The sequence below is a fragment of the Phoca vitulina genome, unplaced genomic scaffold (genome assembly GCF_004348235.1).
Source record: "Phoca vitulina isolate PV1807 unplaced genomic scaffold, GSC_HSeal_1.0 scaffold9, whole genome shotgun sequence".
In the NCBI taxonomy this organism is placed as follows: Eukaryota; Metazoa; Chordata; class Mammalia; order Carnivora; family Phocidae; genus Phoca; species Phoca vitulina.
In genome coordinates this window covers 47,232,417-47,255,683 of record NW_022589712.1, presented here as the reverse complement: position 1 = coordinate 47,255,683, position 23,267 = coordinate 47,232,417, and positions in this window count along the sequence as shown.

Below are 23,267 nucleotides of genomic sequence, written 5' to 3'. Positions count from 1 at the left end.
ACGATAAGGACTCTATATGCTTTCCTTAAGTCGGTGTTCAACACTCTCCTGTGTTCCGTCTGAGGTGAGGCCAGGTGTTGGGAGATTTACTTCATTAGGGGCCAAGGGGTACACGTGGAGAGAGGAAGAAGAGGGAGAGATGGTGTTATTTTTTATTTTTACCACCATAGATTCAATCACAAGAAGAAGGAAGTTTATTATGTCAAATAGTTTCTTTAAATCTGAGAAACCAGGAAATAAGCCTGCAGTCAAAAAACATATAAATTCAATCATAGCACTTCAGTCAGGAAAAGCATCAGGCCTCGGGAGCCAAACAAGCTTAGCCCCAGTCTCTCAGCATACCCCCCACAGAAGGACTGATCACATCTCCAATTTAAAGCCAAACTGAGCTGAGTCCCTTACTTAGCTCTTGGAGAGCAGAAGTGAAGAGGAATTAATGGTGACTGTGGAGAGTTTCAGTTGATAATAAAAACCCCTTCTCAGATATGAATCCCAGCAAGATGGCTGCAGAGGACCTTTGTTTTCAGACAAATTTTCTACTTGAAATAAGAGAGCAAAAAACCATTTTGGTTTCTAATAAAATTGATTGATTTGCATAATAAAACCCTGAGTTTAGATTCTTCCACAATAATATGAGACTCTCAGGGTAACTGACTTCAATTTCCTACATGTTAATACTCCTAGGTACAACTGCCCGGGTCAGAGCGTCAGGAACAAGGCGACATGGAGGCGAAACCTGTGGTTTCCTGTCTTCATCAGTCTCCCCTGGCCCACAACCCCACAGCGCCCCTGTCGGCCTCCTGTCCACTGGCCTGCACGTAGCTTGGCACACCCATGCTCCTTCAGGCCTCCCGCTGCCCACGGCTGGGGGGTGGCTGTGCCGGGGCCCATCCCTGACCCCTGCTCTGCCGCCCTGTGGCTGTCAGTGAGGTGGTCACCCTGTTGCCCCTAACCACCTGGGCCATCCTTTACCTGCCCTTGGGATTGGTCACTGCCACCCTGACCTCAGGTCCCAGGAGCTTCTTTCTTGATAAACTCATTATAAGTTCACAGATTTAAGTGTAGTTGATGTGCTTCAGCTTACTGCAAGTATTATTTTTATGGGTAATCCAATGGAAGGCCCTGCATATTGGCTCCTGACTCTTTATGACACAATCATAGTAGTTGTCAGGAGTCTTTTCAGGCATGATCAGAAGTTACAAGTTCACCTTGAGAATTTCTTGACCCAGACCAGGAGCCACATATTTGTCTGAGGAGCCCCAGCTCTGAGGAGATCACACTCTGTGTGTTAGGGATGCTCATTCCTCATGGGTTACTCGTTGTTTCCAGGCCTCTTCAGGGAACAAAGCTAGAGGGTTAGAGATAGATGGATGACAGATAGATAGACAGGCAGGTAGACAGATGGATGTAGAGAAAGCAGCACGTGTTTATACTAATGTTTCCACTGCAAATTCTAGCTCATGACTGCATGGCTTTTCTTTGATTTTGTCAATCTTTTATCTACATCTCCTTTCATACTCTAAATCCTGGTTCTCAACGACACCTACATAATTACTCATTTGTTTTACCCCACAAAACACATATAACAGTCTCAGAATAACAATAGCAAGAATATAATTGCTGGAAATATTTGAAGTTTTTTTTTGTTTTTTTTTGCCAGTTCCTTTTGTTCTAAGGATATATCCTAGTTGGGATCTACAGTCAATTCCCATGTTTTAAAGTCACTTGAAAGATTTCCTCCCTGGGGCACCTGGGTGGCTCAGTCGGTTAAGCATCTGCCTTTGGCTCAGGTTATGAACTCTGGGTCCTGGGATCAGGCCCTCCGTTGGGCTCCTTGCTCAGTGGGGAGTCTTTCTCCGTCTCCCTCTGCCTGCCACCCCTCTTGCTTGTGCTCTCTCTCTCTCAAACAAATAAATAAAATCTTAAAAAAAAAAACATTTCCTCTCTGAAGGGATGTGCCATCAACTCGATCTATAGTTAGGTTCAATTTTTCATTTTGTTCTTTTAGTGATTGTGTCTTCATATTTAGTTCATTAACGACCTATCCTGTAGATCTTCTCATAAAAGTATATAGAGATGTTATTTTTTATTTCTTTTATTTTATTTCTTTTTACATCTGTGTATTATATGGGGATGTTACCATAGCTGATATTCCCCTTTTGATTGACATGTAAGTTGTTTCTAATAAACAAACGGTGGTCCAATGAATAGCCTCGTGCAGTGCATACATCTTTCTGTATTTGTCAGTGCATCTTTGTGGTAGATTAGAAACTAGAATACTGAGTCAAAAATAGTCAACAGAATATCCTTTGACCTGAATAATCACAGCAGGACTCCTATGCTTTAAAGGTAGAATGAGGCTACCTCCTCCCATTCTGGGTTTTCACTTTCAGTTTAGTATTCAATACATTACATGTGATATTCAATACTTACTATAAAAGCATCATGTTAGATGATTTTGCCTAATAGTGGGCAAATGTAAGTGTTCTGAGCACATTTAAGGTCGACTAGACTAAGCTATGATGTTCAGTATGTTGGGTGTATTAAAAGCATTTTCGACTTAAGGATATTTTTGACTTACTCTGGGTTTATCAGAATGAATCCCATATTAAGTTGAGGAAGATCTATATTAGGAAATGCCAATGAAGTCAAAGATCAGCCTTTAAAGAAGGGAATGCAGTCACAAAAAAATAAACAAATAAAAAAATAAAAAAACCTGTGTCTCTCTTATGCAACTGTCTTAAACAGGTATGCATACATATCCATTTTATAAGTGATAAATTTTAAATTCTCTTAAATTTCCATTGTAACTTTTACCACTCTGAAAAAGCAGACCTTGACCAAAAGCTATGCAACAAAGTCTTCTACCACAAATAGTGCACTGAATTCCCCATGAATCATTTCAGGATACTCCATTTAAAAGATGTATTTCTACCACTGTAAGAACCCAGCTGTGTCAAATGACTCCCCAGTGATATCTAGGACTAATCCTTGCCAGGTGATTGTTTCCAGAAAAGAAATTTAAGTTAGAGTATCAAGCGGGGGAAAGAAATGTGTAAAGAAAAATGTCAAGAGAGGCTGGCCTTCTCTGTGGAATGTACAGGGACTCTATAGAGAAATCATTGTGTTGCATCCTATTTAGACCCGGAAGCATCCTGTAAATTCCCTAGGTACAAGATTGGCCGTTTAATTTGCCCAGCTGCCCCTTCCCTTTGCTCCCCCGTCCCAGGCTCTTCATTGCATAGAGGTGTTCCTAGCGTCCCTCCTAAGGCCACAGAGGCGACACCTGGGCTGAAATGGGACAGTGTGACTTGTCTGTCATAGTCCACAGGGTAGAAAGTACCAGAGAAGGTAGTAGTTGTCAGCTGAGATAGACCAGCTGAATCCACTTAAAGAGTCCTTAGGTGAGACTTTTTCTTTTTTTTAAGATTTTATTTTTAAGTAATCTCTACACTTAACTTTGGGCTCAAACTCACAACCCTGAGATCAAGAATTGCATGCTCTTCTGACTGAGCCAGCCAGGAGTCCTAGAGGTATTTTTTTAATCAGTGCATTTGACACCCCCACCCCCAACACACACACACACACACACACACACACACACACACAAACAATTTTTGGTTAATGAATTCTGCCTTACACTGGAGTTCTGGAAAGAATGAACAGAATGAGTGAAGTCAAAAGAAAGGTACTGCTTTTCATGAAACAATGGGAAATACCACCCAAGAGCAAAAAAGTCCCCATTTCTTGAAGAACTGTGAGCTATATAACTTTGGATTCTTGATCCATGCTACTTTTTCTTCTTTCTAATACCTAAACTTGTTAATCTTTTGGCACTGGACACCATGTAGTAAGACCATGCTAATATTCTTTCACACCTAAAGCTCCTCAAATTGTCTCTAGAAAAGTCAAGTGTTGAGCAAAACAGTCCCTGAGAAAGTTCTGGTTATCCATTGTTCAGCCAAAATACCACACACAGAAAGTTGGCTCTTAAAGTTCATGAAGTAGAAAGGCACTGAAAAGGGTGCTCTGAAAAATCAGTACAATCTGGTCAGGGAAGGGCATTTTCATAAAAAGGAAACTTACCGAATACATTTAAGAATTTGCGAGAATAAAAAGAAAGAATTTGCAAGAATATTCTGAGCAGATCACCAAGGGTCTCTCAGGAATCCACACTCGCCCCTCCCCCGGGGCAGCTCCCCGGGAAAGTGACCCTTGGTGTGCATCTTGCAATTGGAGGGATAGTGATTTTGTAATCACCCTGACCGAATGCAGGGAGGGCTGTAGGACCCTCGCGCTTAGCAGGCAGGGAGGGTTGTTTGCAGTGTGTGGCAGGCAGGACGTGCCAGGGATGGGAGAAGGCTCCCACACGGTTCTGCACATTCCCACTGCCGCCCGCCCCTCCCTCCGCCTCCCTCTCTCGCCTCCCAAACAAACGACCTCGCTCAGATCCTGTTTGCGCTTTACTTACTTCCTGTGCGGAAGCAGTTTGCCCGTGAGCTTAGCCGCAGAACCCTTTGGAGTTTCCTAGCTGGCGTTTCCTCCTTCTAGTCCTTTTCTCTTCTGCATGTGTTTTCTCAGAGTGAGGCCTGCCGGGGCCCTGGCTCCCCGACTGAATTACAGGAAACTGGCCAGAGCATTCTCTCGCTGACTCTCCGTTCCTAGAGAGTCAGAAAGCCTGGGAATGGGTTTGGCAAGAAGGTCTCTGTACCCCCAACCTCAATGACTTCCAGTACCGACTTCCTCACAGTTGCAAGTGCAAAACCTGCATCCTCTGCTCTCTGGGATGCTTCACCCACATCCCCCAGGCATCCTCCTTGAGCCTTGTTTCAGAAAAGGGGGCCCAAAAGTTGTTGGAGGAGAGAACTAGGGATCCTCCCCGGGCTTTCTCATCCAGTTGCCCTTGCTTTAGCTGCGGTCTGTCAGCCTGTCCACTGGTGTGTGGTTGTCCTTCCTGCCAGCACCTTTGTTCATCCCAGGCGCCAGGTCCCCACTGGGATGGCTGAAAGAGTGCCCGGCTGTGCCCCTCCCCCTAACTGTCCTGTCTCTCAATGTCCTCTTCTTTCCTTCTCAAGGACAACTGGGTGTTGTTGCTGATTCTCTTGGAATGAAGTCAGTGGACGTTGTTTCTCCCTAAGAATGTTCTACTGTGCTACACGGACACAGCTAGCAGGGCAGAAAGCCAGGAGGAATCCATGCGTGTACCCTGGCACTGAACGTCCCTCCAACCTTAGCTTCACCCAACCCTGCCAGTACTATTTCCTCCCAGGCTTTTCACACGTATATGGCCTATCTCAGCTCTTTAACTTTTAAGTGAGCTTGGGGAAAAAAAAAAAAAAAAAAAAGCTTCAAAGACTGAACTAAAAAAAAGAACGGGGCACTGAGCACGTAGCCTCCGATGGAAGTGAAAAGCAGAATGTCTGCCATTATGGGACGGATGCCTACAACTTTGTACTTGCCGGTCCCAAGTCTTAAGCAGCCTTCAATCTCGTTTTGCAAGGGTCATTAGGGACCCCCACTGCCTCCCAACCAACTCCTGTGGCCTTGTTAAGCATCTGAGAATTTAGACATCTCTCCAGAGTGAGTAAATGGGAATCCCCATCCCCCACTCTGTATGACATCCATGGATGACAGTACATTCAGGGTCCCTCATAGACTAATCCGGGCTTCTTGGAAGCACGGTGGCCTGACAAAGTCACACTGCTTATACACAAGCTGAAGGCTTTAGGAGCAAGGATTTCAGCAAGCACGATGGAAATCTCATTGTCATCCTTTTTGACCTTGCCTTGGACGTTACACACATCACTTCTGTTGTACTCGGTTAGACCAAACGGTCAGGAAAGCCTGCCCAGTTTCAGGGGGGGGGAACATAGACGCTCCTCCTGATGAGAAGAGTGCAAAAGGATTCGTGGACGTATCAAACAATACTGACTGGCCACCTCTTTGTCTTGCAATTTTTGTTTTCACCCCAATCTTTTCCAGTTCTCTTGAGTGGTCTCATCCTCAAGCTTCTACCTTCCACACCTCAAATAAAGGCTTTTTCCACACTGGAGATGTTAGCAGGTGAGGTAGCTAGGCTTCAAAGATGGCTGCCTGAGGAACCAGGCCAGTATTGTGCTCTCGTGCGGTCCCTTCCAACACTGACTCTGGGCTGCCGCTGTGGAGGAAATGATCCCGTGTGATTTTCAGGGTTAGGTCATGAGAAGCCTTGCTGCTTCCACCAAGACCAAAAAATGAGTCTTGAAATGCTCATTCTGAGGAAAGTCACAGGATAAGGTATCTAACCTCAGGCCACCATTCTTTGAGGAAGGGAGTCACGTGGAGGAACCATAGGAAGAGAGCAAATGTGTGGCCAGCCCCCGGTGATTTCGGCCATCCTAGTCTAGGTGGCCAGACATATAAACGAGGAAGCCGTCTTAGATGTCTAGCCTGGCTGAACATTCCGATGACTCTAGCCCAGCTCCCTTCTGACTGCAATTGCATTTGAGACTTCAAGTAAAAACCACCCAGATGGGTCTAGTCACCCGCAGAATCTTGAGAGATAATAATAAATTATTAAAGCCACTACATCTTGAGGTAGCAATAGACAACCAGAATACCAGGTTCTATCAATTCCACCTCAGAATGTCTCCCAAATCTGGTTCTCTTGGCAGACCTTCAATGCCATTTACGTGTTAAGGCAAAACTGGCTTTCTAGTTTCTGAGAAAGGACTCGTGCCTTTAAGGGAGTTGGCTTACAGGTAAGATATGCTCACAAGCAACTATAAAATAAAGATCAGTACAGCAAAAAGGTGCCATGAGAACCCAAAAAAAGAGAGGGAAAGAATTATTGCAGCCTGGAGCTGGTGGGTGTGAGGAGGAGGTAATATTGAATTGGATCTTGAACGCCATTTGTGGCTTTGTTTTGTAGAAATAGGGAGCAGAAAGGTGATGTGATCAAAAATACATTTCATGAAAATGAGTCTGAAAGTGATGTACAAAGTCAGTTGCATTTGAGGGACATGAGGCAGGGTTGGTCAGTGGAGGTGGGGAGACCAATAAAGAAACTATCACGAAAGGGCGCCTGGGTGGCTCAGTCCGTTAAGCGTCTGTCTTCGGCTCGGGTCATGATCCCAGGGTCCTGGGATCGAGCCCCGAGTTGGGCTCCCTGCTCAGCGGGGAGTCTGCTTCTCCCTCTACCCCTCCCCCCTTGTGATCTCATTCTCTCTCTCTCTCAAATAAATAAAATCTTAAAAATAAATAAGTAAAAGAAATTAAAAAAAAAAAAAGAAACTATCATGAAAATCCAGGAGAGAACAAAGAATCCTTAAGCCAAGGCTGTAGTAGTGAGAACAGGGTAAAGAGAATAGATTTAAGAGACATTCCAAAGATTGATATGACCCTGAAACATTACTTGTTTCACATACATGTAATGATAAAATTATTAACACAAATCCCCCCATGCCTTGAATAAGTGAAAGCAAAATAAATAATTCCACAGCTTTCGCTTTTGAAAGAAATGTGTGGTTTTTTTTCTTAAAGAAAGTATCTTTAAAAAATACTTTACGTTCTGGGAGAAAAAATACATTGAATCCGTAAGTTAATGTATGTATGATTACAGATATTTCTTCTGAACATTTTTCGCTCAGTTCTAATATATTTACATTGATATACAATTTTTGTCACTTATTCATCCCTCTGAAACGTTAGTAGTGTAAGACACTTCCCCCTCCCCACCCCCCAAAAAAATCAGGGCAATAGCATTACTGATTTCAAAACCCACAGTGGCCCCTGTTGGGACAATGTCGTTGCTCCAAACATTTTTTAAAGTATGAGCTCCCTCTAGTGGTCAAAATAGTCTTTACACTTGATCAAATCTGCCCCATGCATTTATATTTAAATAATTTATGTGAGTAAAGTTTAACTTCATCTGGAACTGAATTTGCACTTTAAAATTTTTCTTTGCTTTGTATTGAAGAGGATCCATAATACTCATGGTTAATCTCAACATCTACTATTATTGTGGTAATTTGTAATTATCAGTTTTCAATAGTGTGTTTATCGAGTTTCAGACCACACCAAAACACAATTATCACCTAATTAACGTAGAGCTCATTTACTCTAAATTTTCCAAGAAAGTGAGGTCATCATTTATCACTCTATAAATGGCCTCTCACAACGAGCTCAAGTTGAAACGATTCCTAAAATAAACATTTCCCATCTGAATCCCACCTGAATTCCTTCCGAAAGGGGTCGCGCTCAGCAGATTCCACTGAAATCACCTCTCACACCAAGAAGGAGGGTCGGGCAAAGCCCCTGAGAAGAAAGCATTGGCCAGGGTTGTGGGGAGAGAAAGGAAAGCCTGAGCAGCGACCCTGACAGGTAGTAGGTTTCACGTTTTACATTTGCTATTTCATTTAAAGCCCGGGAGAGATATCATTCTATTTCTCTTGTATTCAGCATATTATTTTCAAACTCTTACAATAAGGCACCAAAGTAAAGGAGACGCCATCTCTGCCTTTCGAGGTGCTCAGAGCCCTGGAAGAACCCCAGGTGTGGCTCTCCATCCCAACTCCGGCGGGGGGCGGGGTGGGGGGAGCAACAGGGAAGACTTGCCTTCTTGGAGGAGGGGATCCTCAGTGCAATCCTGAAGGATGCTGAGGAGCCGGACAGGCAGAGGGACAGTAAGTCCAAAGGCCCAGAGTCAGGACGGGACATTAGTTCAGGTTGGCCGACACGCAGGGAGTGGGTGAACGATTAATCTCCCATTTTCCACACGACCTATTTGACTCTGAGATGGTAATTAAGAATCCCGCTGAGACAAAAGTGGGGCCCCAGTGATTGCATCGCTGCCTGCTGTTCACCTCGACCTTTTTTACTGAGGGCAACGACAGACCCGATCAAGGCGAATGCTAGGAGGAGTTGATGCCGAAGTAAGGAATTATGGCCCACCTCTGAAAATGCCTCTATCTTTGAAGCTAAAAATTGCCAGAGTTGTTTGTTTTCAGCGAAAGTAGACACCAGAGGGGGTTTGGTAGCCAGTTATGATGAAAATACACAGCTAGCTTCAGGAGTGCAAAGAGCGGGTGGCTTTTCCCCTGGAAGGCTGTGCAGCCTTGGATCGGGACCGTGAGTTCAGATACAGCTGCCTCGTTCCAGCGCGATGACCCCTGCAGCCGCGCCATCTGGTAGCCAGCTAAGACCTAAAGGGAGCAGCGTGTAGTCAAAATTACCCTCGAAACATCCATAAAATGATCCATATAAACACAGATTTGTACATACCTCCAGTACCATGAATCCTACAAACCCCGACATGTGAAGACGACTCAGCTATACTATGAGGAGCACAAAATTAGAGCCTAGATGCAGATGTGCGGGTATTCGATCTATCCCGCCTTTAAGATAGCTGTCAAATCCCAGTGAATGGGATAATCAGTGGAAAATTCTAAATATTCCTGCTTGCCTGCATAGCTTATTTCATTCTGTATCAACACAAATCCTCTTCAACTTTGTATTTACTTTATTCAGTGTTCTAATTCAATTCTTTCCATTTAGGACAGACGAACTGTTGCTGTTGTAAGGATCAAACCAGAGGTTTTAGAGGACTGTAACTTGCACATTAACCATCACATAATAGATGCTCAATAATGTTTGCTGGATTTAAGTCTGAATTTTGTTCCCTTAGGCCCATATTCACATATTCTTTGTGAAGTTGTAGAAAAGAATTTGGCCACCTTCTTCCTGTCTTCCTGGTTGGCATTTCATGGATGGTTCCCCTGCATATTAATCAACTTCATAAACTAGGGCATTAATTGTCTATCTTCCTGAGTGTAGTTGGACCTACTTGCTGTTGCTAAAGTCAGCTTCAAGTTACATGGACATGTGTGGACTTTAATTATAGATCCCCTTCTTTGAATTTAGAGGACAATTATTTAGTTATATATATATATTGATCAATGTCAATAAGCATTATCCGACACTGTAAGAGAAAGGCAGGGAGTTTAACTCTCTAATCAAGCCTTTGCCCTGCCTTTTCTAAAGTAACTACAAATACCACGGCACATTAAAATTCTATCCAACAAACTTTCTATGTCCCAAGTGCTCCCAGAAGCACAACAGGGGACAAAGAAATTAATAATAGATGGCTCTCTAACCCTAAAGAGAATATGTCTTTCTTTTTCTCCTTTTCAAACATAAAAGCAGTTATTTTTGGTAAGATGCACTCACCGCAGTCTGCTTCTCTCTGCTCATTAAATTAAATAATTGATCATAAAATTATTATTGAATTAATCAACATTTCTATAACAATTCTTTTTAATTTAATGACTAGATTAAGGATATTTTTTCAATATTCTAGCTTCATGATTGCTAACATTATTAATAAAAGTTAATACAATTTAATTTATCCAATGTTCTAGTTCATCTGTTCTAATTAAGAACATCTCACAACTCACTAATAAGGAAATCAGTTTATAGGCATTTTTATGTAAACACTTCTATCATCTCAATACATTGTTATCACTTTATCAGGGGGAAAAATAAGAATCTATTTTTATTGAATAGAAAAGTATTAAAAAATATTTTTTTTCTCTTTACACAAATCAGAAAAAGAATGATAAAGTATGGATTTTTAAATTTTTCTCCAATCAGAGAGGTGTTTAATGATATGGTTGTAATTTGTAATTCTCAGGTTACTTACATATTTTGATACTTTCATATATTTATCAGCCATTTGATTTCTCCTTTTGTGAAGAGCCTATTCAGTTCTTCTGGCCATTTCGCTTATTGATTTATACTACTTTTTAACATTCTGGATACCAGACTTTTTGTTATTGTTGTATGTATTCTAAATACTTTCTCCATTCTGTTTCTGTTTAGTTTTCAAAGAAATAGACATTTTTTTTTTAATTTAACATCTAAGAAAAGTTCTTAGCTTTTGTTTTAAAAGGTATCTTTGCTGGGTATAGAATTCTAGCTGGACAGTTTTTCTTTCCATGTTTTAAAGATGCTGCTTCATTCTCTCCTGGCTTGCGTTGTTTCTAGCGAGATGTCTACTGTCATTCTCATCTTTGTTTCTCTGTAAATAATGTGCCTTCTTTCTGTAGCTGCTTTTAAGATTTTTATCTTTATCACTGGTTGTAATCAATCTGTTTATTATATTCCTTGGTGACCTTTTCCCCATGTTTCTTGGGCTAGAGGTTTATTGAACTTCTTGGATATGTAGGTTTATAGTTTTTGTCAAAATTTAAAATTATTTTTGTCATTATTTTATTAATTATTGTTTCTACTCTCACTCTTCTCCTTCAGAGACTAGAATTACAGGTCTATTAGACCACTTAATGCAGTCCTACAGTACAGTAAAATTCTCATTTTTTCCCACTCTTCCTCTATATTTCATTTTGAATAGTTTCTATTGCTTATCTGCAAGTTTACTAATGTTTTCATCTGCAGTGTTTAATTTGCTCTTACTCCCAGACAGTATTTTTTCATCTAAGACATTGTATTTTTTCATCTCTGGAAGTTCTACTTGCATCTTTTCCATATCTTTGATGTCCTCACAGAACATGTTCAATCCTGTTTCTACCACCTTAGACATGTGGAACATAGTTATAATAATGGTTTTAATTCCTTGTCTACATATCTAATTTTCTTATCTGTATAGTTTATGGGTCTGTCTCCAATGATTAATTTTTCTTTTCATTTTGTGTCTTTATTTTTTTATTTTATTTTTTTGCTTGCCAGACATTATGAACTGTACCTTGTTAGAGACTAGATTTCTGTGTTCCGATAAACAATCTTAAACTTTGCTCTGAGATGTATTTTATGGAAAAAAACTTGATCTTTCAAGGCTTGTTTTTCAATTTTGTTAGACGACATTGAGCAACCATTAGTCTGGAGTTGATTTTGGCCCATTACTGAGGGGATGCCCTTCTGAGAACTTTACTTGATGCTGAATTATGTGGTTTTCTAGTCTGGCTAAAAGAAACACAAACTTTCTGCCCTGTCTGAGCTCCAAGTATTATTCTCTCTGCTTCTTTTGGAAGGTTCTTTCTCTGGTCTCAGGTATTTTCTCACAAGCATACGCTGATCAGTACTTAGCTGAAAACTTGGTGCAGATCTCTGAGGCTCTCTCTTTATACACATATACGTGTGTATATATTCTCTGTCCTGTGAACTCTAGTCATCTGACCTCCTGTCACTGCCAGCTCCATCTTTTCAACTCAGGGAGACTACTGAACTCCGCTTGTGTTTTCCCTTCCCTGGGCTGTAGCCTAAAAACTCTCTCTAGGAAGTAAATAGGGGCAATTATGGTTATATTAATTTGCTAGGCTGCCTTAACAAAATACCACAGATTGGATGGTTTGAACAGCAGAAATTTATTTTCTCATAGTTCAGGGGGCTAGAAGTCCAAATCGAGGTGCTCATAGGCTTCTCTTCAGGCATCTCTCCTTGGCTTACAGATGGCTGCCTTCTTGCTGTGTCCTCACGTAGTCTTTTCTCTCTGTTGTGTGTATGCATGGTCCTGGTGTCTCTCAGTGTGTCCCAATTTTCTCTTCTTATAAGGACAAGTCAGATTAAATTAGGGCCCACTCTACTTGCTTCATTTTAATCTAATCCCCCATTTAAATAAAGACCCTAACTTCAAATACAGTCACATTCAGAGACTCCTGAGGTTCAGACTTCAACATATGAATTTGTGGGGGCAGGGGACACAATTTAGCCAGAGCAACATTTGTTTTCTGTCTCTCATGGATCACTCTTCTGTCTGATATCTGAAAACTATTATTTCATATGTTTCATCCAATTTTTAACTTGTTTCAGGAGAGAGGTTAAATCTGGTGCCTGTCACATCATCTTGGTTAGAAGTAAAATTCTGAAACTATTAATTTTATTTATTTTTTATTTCTTTAAGAAACTATTAATTTTTTTTAAAAGATTCTATTTATTTATTTGAGAAAGAGAGAGAGAGAACAAGAGCAGGCAGAGGGAGAAGCATGCTTCCCGCTGAGCAGGGAGCCCAATGCGGGGCTTGATCCCAGGACCCTGGGATCATGAACTGAGCCTAAGGCAGACACTTAACCAACTGAACCACCCAGGCACCCCAAGAAACTATTAATTTTAAAGTAATACAATTCATTAATTTTTTTCTTGCTTACCCCAAGTTGTGAAAATATTCTTTTATATAGTTTTCTAAAAGGTTTATATTGTGGCCTCCCCTGTTTAAGTCTTTAATCCACCTGGAATTGAGTTTTGTTTATGGTGTGAAATTGGAGTCCAATTTCCCCCATAAGGATTTCTAATTGTGTCAGCATTATTTACCAAAAAGCCCATTCTATTTCCCCCCTTGCTATGAAGTATATTCTCATCATAAATAGTTTATAAATGTGAGAATCTGTTTCTGAGCCCTCTACTCTGTTCCATTGGTATAATTTTTATTCTTGTGCCAATCCTATATGCTCTTAATTACAACAAGTAAAAGTTTGATAATATCAATTGTTGATGAGGATGCACAGGAAAAGAAATACTCATAAATGCTATTGAGAATAGAATCAATACGATCACTGTTTTTGTTTCCTAGAGCTGCTGTAACAAATTACCATATCTGAGTGGCTTAAAATAACATTATTATCTCATAGTTCTGGAGGCTAGAAGTCCAAAGATCAAGGTGTCAGCAAGGCCAAGCTCCTCCTAAAGGCTCTAGAGAGGACTCCTTCTATGTCTTTGCTAATTTCTTGTGGTTGCCAGCAGTGTAGCTGCATCACTCCAATTTCTGCCTGTCTTCACTTGGCCAGCTTCCCTCTGGGTATGTCTGCTTGTCTCCCCGTCACTCTCTCTTTATAAGGACCCTAGTCAATGGATTTAGTATCCACCCTAATCCAGTATGACCTTATCTTAACTTGATTACATCTGCAAAGACCCAGTTTTCAAATAAGGTTACATTGACAGGTACCAGGGCTTAGCACTTCAACATCTCTCTTTGGGGGACACAATTCACCCCCAAAAATTACTTTGAAAAATAATGTGACATTTATTAATATAGTTGAATACATATATATCTATGACTAGCAGCAATTCCATTCCTAAATATATATCCTAAAGACATGATCACTATGTGCACCAGACTATAAGAATATGTTTAGTGATATCATTTATACATTACATAAAGGTGATAAGGATAAACACATTGTGACATATTTGTGTAGTGGAATACTATAATGCAATGAAAATAAACAAAAGGCACATCTATTCACCAACTTGAATGAATCTTATAAACATACTACTAGGCAAAAATACTAGTCACAAATGAATACATATAGTGTAATCCTACCAAAACGGGCAATTTGTGCCTATATTTTGGGCCTCAAGCTTCTACATGTAAGTTAAAGAAACTCGTACAAGAATTTCGACAAGAACATGTAAGTATAAATTCTCTGCTAATTCAAGCTGTTTTGAGGGAAGAAAAGAGTTTTTCACTTTCCAAAGAGTGTGACAGGTTGGTTCATCCAAAGTAGAGCAGAGGTCAGCAAACTTTTTCTGTAAAAAACCAGTCAGAACCCGCAGCCATCGACATTACATAAGAGAATGAGCATGGCTTACTCCAATATAACTTCACTGATGAGAACAGGCGGTGGGCTGCATTTGGTCCACAGACCAGAATTAGTTGCCTCCTGATCAAAAGCACAAATCACATTACGTTGCCAACAACCCATGACACCCTTTGTGCTGTTGCTCAAAAACCTTTATTTTATGTATTTATATCCTTTTTGCCAAATTAAGTCCAATCTCCTTCCATTCCATTCACAGCACTGCAGGATTTGGGGCCCCAACCTATGTCTCCAATCTCAGCTTTCTCCTCTACTCCTCAGGCACACAACTTGAATTTGAATCAAGCTGGGGTCTTAGGTATTCCCTCAGCATTGCCCCAAGATCCTGTTCCACGCTGACACTGTTTCCATCCAATGGACCATTCCCATAAAAACAATACCATGTCTACATTCCACTCTTCCTTCCAGAGTCAGCCCACATATGCCACCTCCTCAGTAACAACTTTTTAAATCATCAAGCTAACTTTCTCTTCTCGATTTCCATAACGCTTACTTCTCTCCCACCTGCTGTAAGGCTCTTTTGTCCCCCTCCTTTTTGTTGAGATATAATTTACACATAATAAAATCCACCCATTTTAAGTGCACAGTTGATGAGTTTTGACCACTACATACAACTGTATAATCACCACCACAATCAAGATATAAAACATCTCTATGATTCCCCAAAGCTTGTTTGTGCCTCTTTGAAGTCGACCCCCTCCTCCAAACTCTGGCCAAAGGCAACCTCTGGTCTTCTTGTTGTTATAGTTTTGCCTGTTCTAGAATTTCATGTAAGTGGACTCATAGAGTATGATGTCTTTTTATATGGCTTTCAATTCGGATGAAGTTTCTGAGGTTCATCCATGCTGTTTGTATCAGTATTTTGTTCCTTTTTAAAAAGATATATCACAAAATGTGCTGGTAGACAGATATTTGAATTGCTTCTGTTTTTAATTCCTGTGAATAGTGTTGCAATGAACATTTGCATATAGTTCTCTGTGTAGACCTGTGTTTCCACTTTTCTTTGGTAAATACCTAGGAGTGGGATTGTTGGGTCATATGAAAATGCCAAACTGTTTCCCACCATCACCACATGAGAGTTCCAGTTGCTCCACATCCTCATTAGCACTTGATCGTCAGTCTTTAATTTTAGCCATACTAGTGGATGTGGTGGTATCTCACTACGGTCTTCACTTGCACTTCTCTCATGACTAACTGTGTTGAGCTACTTTTCATGGTGTTTATTAGCCATCTGTATATCTTCCTTCATGAAATGCCTAAGTGCTTTAGCCATTTTTTGAATTGGGTTGTTCGTCTTATTGAGTTGTAAGAGTTCTTTATAAATTCTGGATAAAAGTCCTTTGTCAGATATGCTTTGCAGATATTTTCTCCTACTCTGTGGCTTGCCTTTTTGATTCCTGAGCTGTTTTTCTCTATGAAAAAAAAATTAAATGTAATGAATTCCATCCTCCCTGTTATTTGCAAACTCCATAAGGGTAGGGATCCTGAGTTACACATCTTGAGTGCATAGCACATCATAGGTACCTGTAAATATATGATAATAAGACTGGAAACTAATTATGTGGTGGGCACTATGATCAGTGTTTTCTATATGTTTCTTTGCATTTAATTGTCACACACCTGTAGGTGGACATTCTTTTCCTCATTTTGATGCTGAGGAAATGAAGGCACAGAGAGGTTTAGTAACTTCATCAGTTAAATGACTAGAAAGCAAGAGGGCTAGAATTCAAACCTGGGTCTGTTTGACTTTAAAGTCCATGTCCTTAGACACATTATGATGCCCCCCTTCGTTGGATGACTAGGTAAATGAATGGATGAATGCTACCTCATTTGTTCTTAAGGATTATGTGTATGTGCACATGTGTATTAGTATTTGCCTTTCTATGCACTAAAGGCTCTGCAACAATACAAAGTTCAGAAAATAATCATTAGCCATGATGACAAGGGAAAGTTGGGGAACCGAAGTAGGAAAGAAAGTTTACGTGTTTTATATCTTTTATTTTTGAACAAGGTGAACGTATTATGTACTACATCGAAGTATTAAGTAAGAAGAAAAATGAAGCCCCATATTTAGGACAATGGTATATATTAGAAATCAATGGAAAAATAGTTTACACATTTATTAAGGAAATGGTTATTAATGACTCTGCAAAAGAGAAAGAAAAAGAAATAATTGCATTTCTGGGTCTCCAGAGTAGAGGATTCCTCTTTCAACATTTTAAAATTCAAAGCCTCTGCATGTGACTATAGACACGCATGCAAATCTAGGCCAGGGGCGAGAGGCCACGGCTTTAGAATTCCCTCTTCATTCACTGTATCAGTTCTAATGTCCAGTAGCCAAACCCATCTGCCTGTGTACTCTTGGCCCTCAACAGGGGAAGAGTCAATTACTATTGAGAGCTTTGGGTTACTAACATAGAATTTGTACCTGGAGTTGGTTGCTGCCCAGATTCACAAAAGGACAAATTATAATGAATTTTGAAAGACTCCTCTGCAGTTAATGAAAACACCAGGTGTAACAGACCTTACTGGCCTTAATGAGAAGGTCTGAGATCGATTTAATTACCCGGCCAGGCAACGCCTACCCCAGATGCTCTGTCAGTTTCACAACTTGTAAGCACCAACGTGGATTGGGTTGAGTATGGACACGGCATCCATAAGACTTGTCGAAGCTATTCATCACTCTGAAGCTATTCATCACTCTGAAGTTTCATTAAAGCTGTGACAGCAACCACACACTCCCACAGGACTGGCTGGCTATCTCGCTGTGCTCCTAAGAAGGCAGCTTCTGCAGACCTGAGCGAGCAGGTGAAACAGTGGCCGTGTGTCTTTTGTCTTCTCTCTCCAGCTGCCTGGCGGCCTGGGTCACAGCATGCATCGTCTGTGGATCCAAGTTAAGACTCTTACCCAGAAGGCTGGGTGCAAAGGTGGATGAGGCCACGGCCAGCACCAGTGACACTGTAGAATGAGCCAGGTGGAGAGAAGCAAAGGAGGAAGGGGAGACTTAGGAGTAGGCGTAGGCAGAACAGTGGTGGGGGTATTTATGCTGAAGGGATGGATAGTGAAGTCATTATTAATGATTCTGAGAGACAAACACAGAGAGAGAGAGAAGCCACTGCAAACACCCCAGCCAGGACAACCCAGGGCCTGCCCTGTAGAGAGCACACTCTGGAAGTCCAGTACATTTCGTCGGTAGGAAGCTCTGTGCAGAAGTCCCAAAGCGATTCCTTAAAAGTCCTATCTAGTCATGAGTTTAGAAAGATCTAGACATGGAAATGTGGCAATGGCTGTAATGGGTATAATAAACGCCATTGGCAGGCCTGGGTTTTAACTCCCAGCAATGGTGGTCCTCTTCAAATAAGAAGCCCTGAGCAACATTATCTCCCCCTTAAGTGTTTATAGAATTATCTTATTATAAAGTAATAATAGCTTGCATAGTGCAGAAAAGAACAGTGAAAGATAAATGCCCATGCGTAGTGTGGTGCAGTAATTAAGAGTCCAGGATCTGGTAAAAATCTCAGCTCTGTCACTTTCTACCCTTAAAGTGATGGAAGCCAAGTAAACACTTTGTACTCCAATCTTCTCACCTCAAAAATAGAATAATAATGGTAATAATAGTATTTGCCTCGATAATGTTGTCGGGGAGGAGAAACAAAGTAATTATATAATGTGTTTCGCATGATCCTGGGAAATAGGTAGCCTCCAGTAAACTCCAGCTGTCTTCATGATCACCATCATTGTTGCCATCATTATTATTAATATTATTATGACTCTAGTTTATCTTCCACTTCCCATATTTAGTCTGTTAACAAATCACACAATACAAAATCTGATGTCCACCTTGGCTCAGATTTTTGTCATCTGGACTGAAAATACATACGCCTGTTGGTCCCCAGCCTCATTGTGCTGCATCTCAGACTTTTGACCGGGTGGATATCCAGAGGTAAGTAAGGATATGGCAAATACACTTGTCATTTACATTATCTGACAGTGCGAGTATTTGCTTCCTAGGACCCTGATATTGAAAACGCATAGCACTGCTAAAAGCATTAAATAAGATAAGAGTTGATAGAGCTACACTAAACTGTGCTTTCTACATTTACTGATGGAGGTGAAGAAAATAAGCTGGCGTGGATTTTGTACAATTTCTGGATCGCACTAACCTAAATGCAAACAGTGTATTCAGCTAAAAATATTGTTTCCTCCCATGAGGTTCCCAATTTTGCAGAGAAAAATGCCTCTGTGAAGTACATTACTTGAGACAGTGAGTGACCTTGCATTCTGGAGGAGAAATTACACAAGAACGTCACCACCACAATCTCCAGAAGTAAAGATTCTCTGGCACCAAGTCAAAACCAACATGGAGTCCCCAGAAGGACAGAACAGATGGCACCAGGAGTGCAGCCAGCCTCAGGAGAGTGGACAATAGAGGGTGTCCTCGCATGGTCAATGTGGACTTCCGGTTGTGGCCTGGCCGACTGAGATGAGGTGACAGAAGGCAGAAAAGAAACGAGACCCACAATTGACGGATTGGCCAACACTCCAGGGAGAAAATAACCATCTCAGAAACTTCACAGAAAGTATTTGCCTCAGAGGCTCTTCCTTAGAAAGATGTTGAGAGTTGTTAAATGTGTCCTGATGTTAGGAAAATGAGAATTTTACTTTTTTCTTATACAGAAAGAAAAACCAAGAAGAAAAGCACTGCTCTTAAGAACAGTTTATTAATTATAAAAGTAGAAAACCTGTTTCTTTCCAACCCTTACATTGAACTTCATCATCTCACATGCAACCTTGTGGATTTAAGGTTGGATTGGTATTTTAAGCCCTTGGGATCACCTGTACGCATCCTCGTGTGCTCCCTCTGTTCAACAGGAAGACATTTGAAGCCACATGTGTGTCTGCTTCACTTCGGTAGTAATGTAGGTTAGCGTCACACACTTCGTAGGCGGCTCAATAGATATCGATGGAATTAACGTTTTAAAATGAAACCATCAGCTCTGCTGTTACCATCATCCTTATTTCAGTTCACTGACCTTTATACTGAAGCCAAATACATTATCGTCTTTACATTTTGTTAGAGCCATCTATGTAAAGTTGGCAGAAAAACCCACAGTAAACTAGAGTTAGTAATTGTCTCCACGTGTATTTTATTTTTTTAACCCCAGATCTCAAAGCATTTTAGGAAGAAACACTATTGCATCTTTTATTTTTAATGGAAAAATAAAATAACCATAAAAAATGAATGCAATCTAAATAATAGCCAGTAAAAAGTTAGTAAATGATGCTAATTGATAAAATGGTATACTATGTAGTTATTAAAATTATGATATAATTTTTATAATTTTATAATTTATAATTTTTTCTATATTAACAGAACACTTCCCTTGGACAATTTTTTATTTACAAAAATAAAAGCAACTTAAAACATGTAAAACATAATACCTTTTTTGTAAAAATATGTATGGTTATATGCGTAAAAATATGTATTTGTATGTGTGTTTGTAAATAGGAAAGCATTTGAAAGGTATTAACCGTTGGCTTTTTACCATGCATGGGGAAAGGGGCACATTACAACTGATTCTTGTTTTTATATTTTATATATTACCACATTTTCTGTTTTGATAACAATGGAGAAGTATTACTTTACACACAGAAAAAAATATAGCCAATTTAAAAGAGTATGTAGCAACAATCCTAAAGTATTTTTTAATTATTCAAAATCTCATCACCAATAATTGTTTAAAATTTTTTTTCATGCTAGTTGTAATGTTTTGTAACAAAGCACACCAAAATTCATTGCCTTAAAATGCAGATCTATTATTATTATTATAAGTGATGAATCTGTTTGACACTTGAGGATTCCCTGATCTAGGCTGAGTTTGGTTGATGTTATGGGCTGAATTGCATCTCCTCAAAATTCATATGTTGAAGTCCTAACCCCTAGTACCTCAAAATGTGACTGTATTTGGAGAAAGACTCTTTAAAGAAGTAATTAAGTTAAAATTAGGTCATTATGGTGGGCCTAATCCAGTATGATTGGTGTCCTTACAAGAAGAGGAAATGTGGACACAGACATGCCTAGAGAGAGAATGCTATGTGAACATTAAGATGGTCAACCTACAAGTCAAGAAGAGAAGCCTCAGAAGAAACCAAATCTGTCAACCCATCTTGATCTCAGACTTCTAGACTCCAGAACTGTGAAAGAATAAATTTCTCTTGTTTAAGCCCCATAGTATGTGGCATTCAGTTATGGCCGCTCTGGCAATAATATGATAATAATAATAAGGCTATATTATATACTGGCCAAGGCAATTCACATGACTAAGCCAAAGGTAGAGATCAAACACAACGTAAATTATAGTCAATAAGAAGTATGTCTACTGTAGGAGAGCATTGCAAAGTGGCATAGCACAGAGTATGGATATGGCAGTGGGAAAGGGGGGATGGAGGGAACTGGGTCAAATAATGTAATCTATCATATCTTAGATGTTCACATATGTTTATATGATCTTAAATCGCATACTGTATCTATATATTTTCAATGTTATTTAATGTTTAATCTTATTCCACATTTTTAATAGGATTAATAATTTTAAATTTCATTGGATGTATAATATACCATATTAAATCCACTCTTTTTATTAATCAGGACTATACAGGTACAGAATCAATTGAAGGGTAGGTTAGTGAGGAACTAGAATAAAGAAAAGCATATTGAAAATTTGCTTCTAACCATCAGTCTATGAAATTAACACATAAGTTAACGAATATACAAGTTTAATTCAAATGGAAAGTTCATAATAACACAGTATAATGTTCTGTACATAGTGAGCATTCAATATATATTTGCTGAGTAGATTCTTGTAAATTTATTTTGAATGTGAGAACTGTTGCTAAAACAGCACATTAAAAAATGTGAGAAATCTCATTTGTTAAACAAAGGAAAACGAAAAAAAATACATACAAAATATCGATGACAGTATTAACTGCAAAACATTACAATTTGGTTTCCACCATCAACTTTCTGGCTAGAAATACATGGAAGCATTTTATGGACCTGCTAAAACTTTTTATTCACTTGGATGGAAGATGGACTAAAATTTAGCAATCCTGATAGCAATTATTTTTAACTACGATATTATTTTGCCCTCCAAAAACAGTCTTACGTTTATGCAAAAGGAATGCAAGAAATTATCAGAGAATTTTGTTTTCTGAAGACTAATAAGCCTTATTTTTCTAAAAGGATCAAAGAACGACAAAACTTTATTGAAGTTTCCTTTCTAAGAGAAAGTAAATCTTGGCTCCAAGTTCATTTTCCAAATCAGGAAGCAGAAAATTTTTTAGGATAGTATTGAACTTGAGAAGTAGAAAAAAATTTTTTCACACTGGTTAATTATTTTTATAATTTGGTTCTAAAAACATTGCCACTATATATATTCCTAAAGAAGATTTTAGTGTCTTATGTAATCAGTAATGCAGTCACTTAAAAAGCATGTGGAAATTGCAGAGCTAAATAGCAGACATTTATTTATTACATTTGGTACATGCCCATACTCTTGGGATAGCTCAATGTGTGTCTATGGTACTCCTTTGTCTCCTCTTAGAAACCCCTCTAGAGCTCTGTTATGAATTATATTGTTTAAATATGTCCACACTGTTTCAGGAGAGTTATTCCCAAGTCACTTTCAAACTGAACACATGTTGCATCTGTTTTCTGTTTGTGAATACTGAATGCTTGGCACTTTAATTGGGATATTTTCCTTTGGAATGAAATAATTTCAAATATTCGTTTAATCAAAACATCAGTTTCCTTTTCCAGTTTCCATCATGGGCTGTTGGTAGGTTTCCCAGACCTGATCTCCTGTTCGGTGGAATGGGACCCACCTCCTCTTGGTGTGTAGGAGGCCACAGAGGGAAGTCAGGCAATAGCCGGCCTGTTAGCTCATCCCTTCCATATCCTGCCCCTCTCTACATTCCACCTGCCTCATATTCAAATACTCTTGAGTTAGAACTGTCTCACCTTCTTCTGATAACTTATAATCTTTTTTTCTGCTTTAAAAGTTTTAATGACAGCAGAAAAATTTTTCCCACAGGTGAAGTTCTATGAAGTCACTGGAAACTCACAGCTCCCTCTCCTGCAGATTCAATCACAAGCTCTGGGGGCCCTTGATCTTTGGGATACATGCGTGTGAGAGAAATTAGCCTGGCAGCAGGGACAAAACAGAGCTGGGTGGATCGAAAGAGACTGGAGGGAAGGAAGACAGACTGTTGCTGTTGTCCATGGGGAAAAAGAAAGGTCACTGAAGTAGAACTGAAATGTGCTTCTTGAAGCAAAGTTCAGTCACTTATGAGCCCGTTGACCCAATCTCTCTACACCTCAGTTTCTCTACTTAGAAAACAGAGGTGAAACAAGCATTTATAATGGTTTTAAAACTAAATTATAAAGTTTTTTAAATGCCTAGTATTTAATAGAAGCTCAATGTTAATCTATGATTTTAAATGGACACATTTGAAAAAGATGGTGAAGGAAGAAACAAATAAATGCTAGTGGATTGGATACAGGAAATGAAGAAGAAAGATATACAAATATGAGAAGGTATCTAGCCCATTAACACGCATTTCTCTACTTTATTGACCACAGGACACTTTTTTTTCCCACCAGGAATCTCAGAGGACACTAGT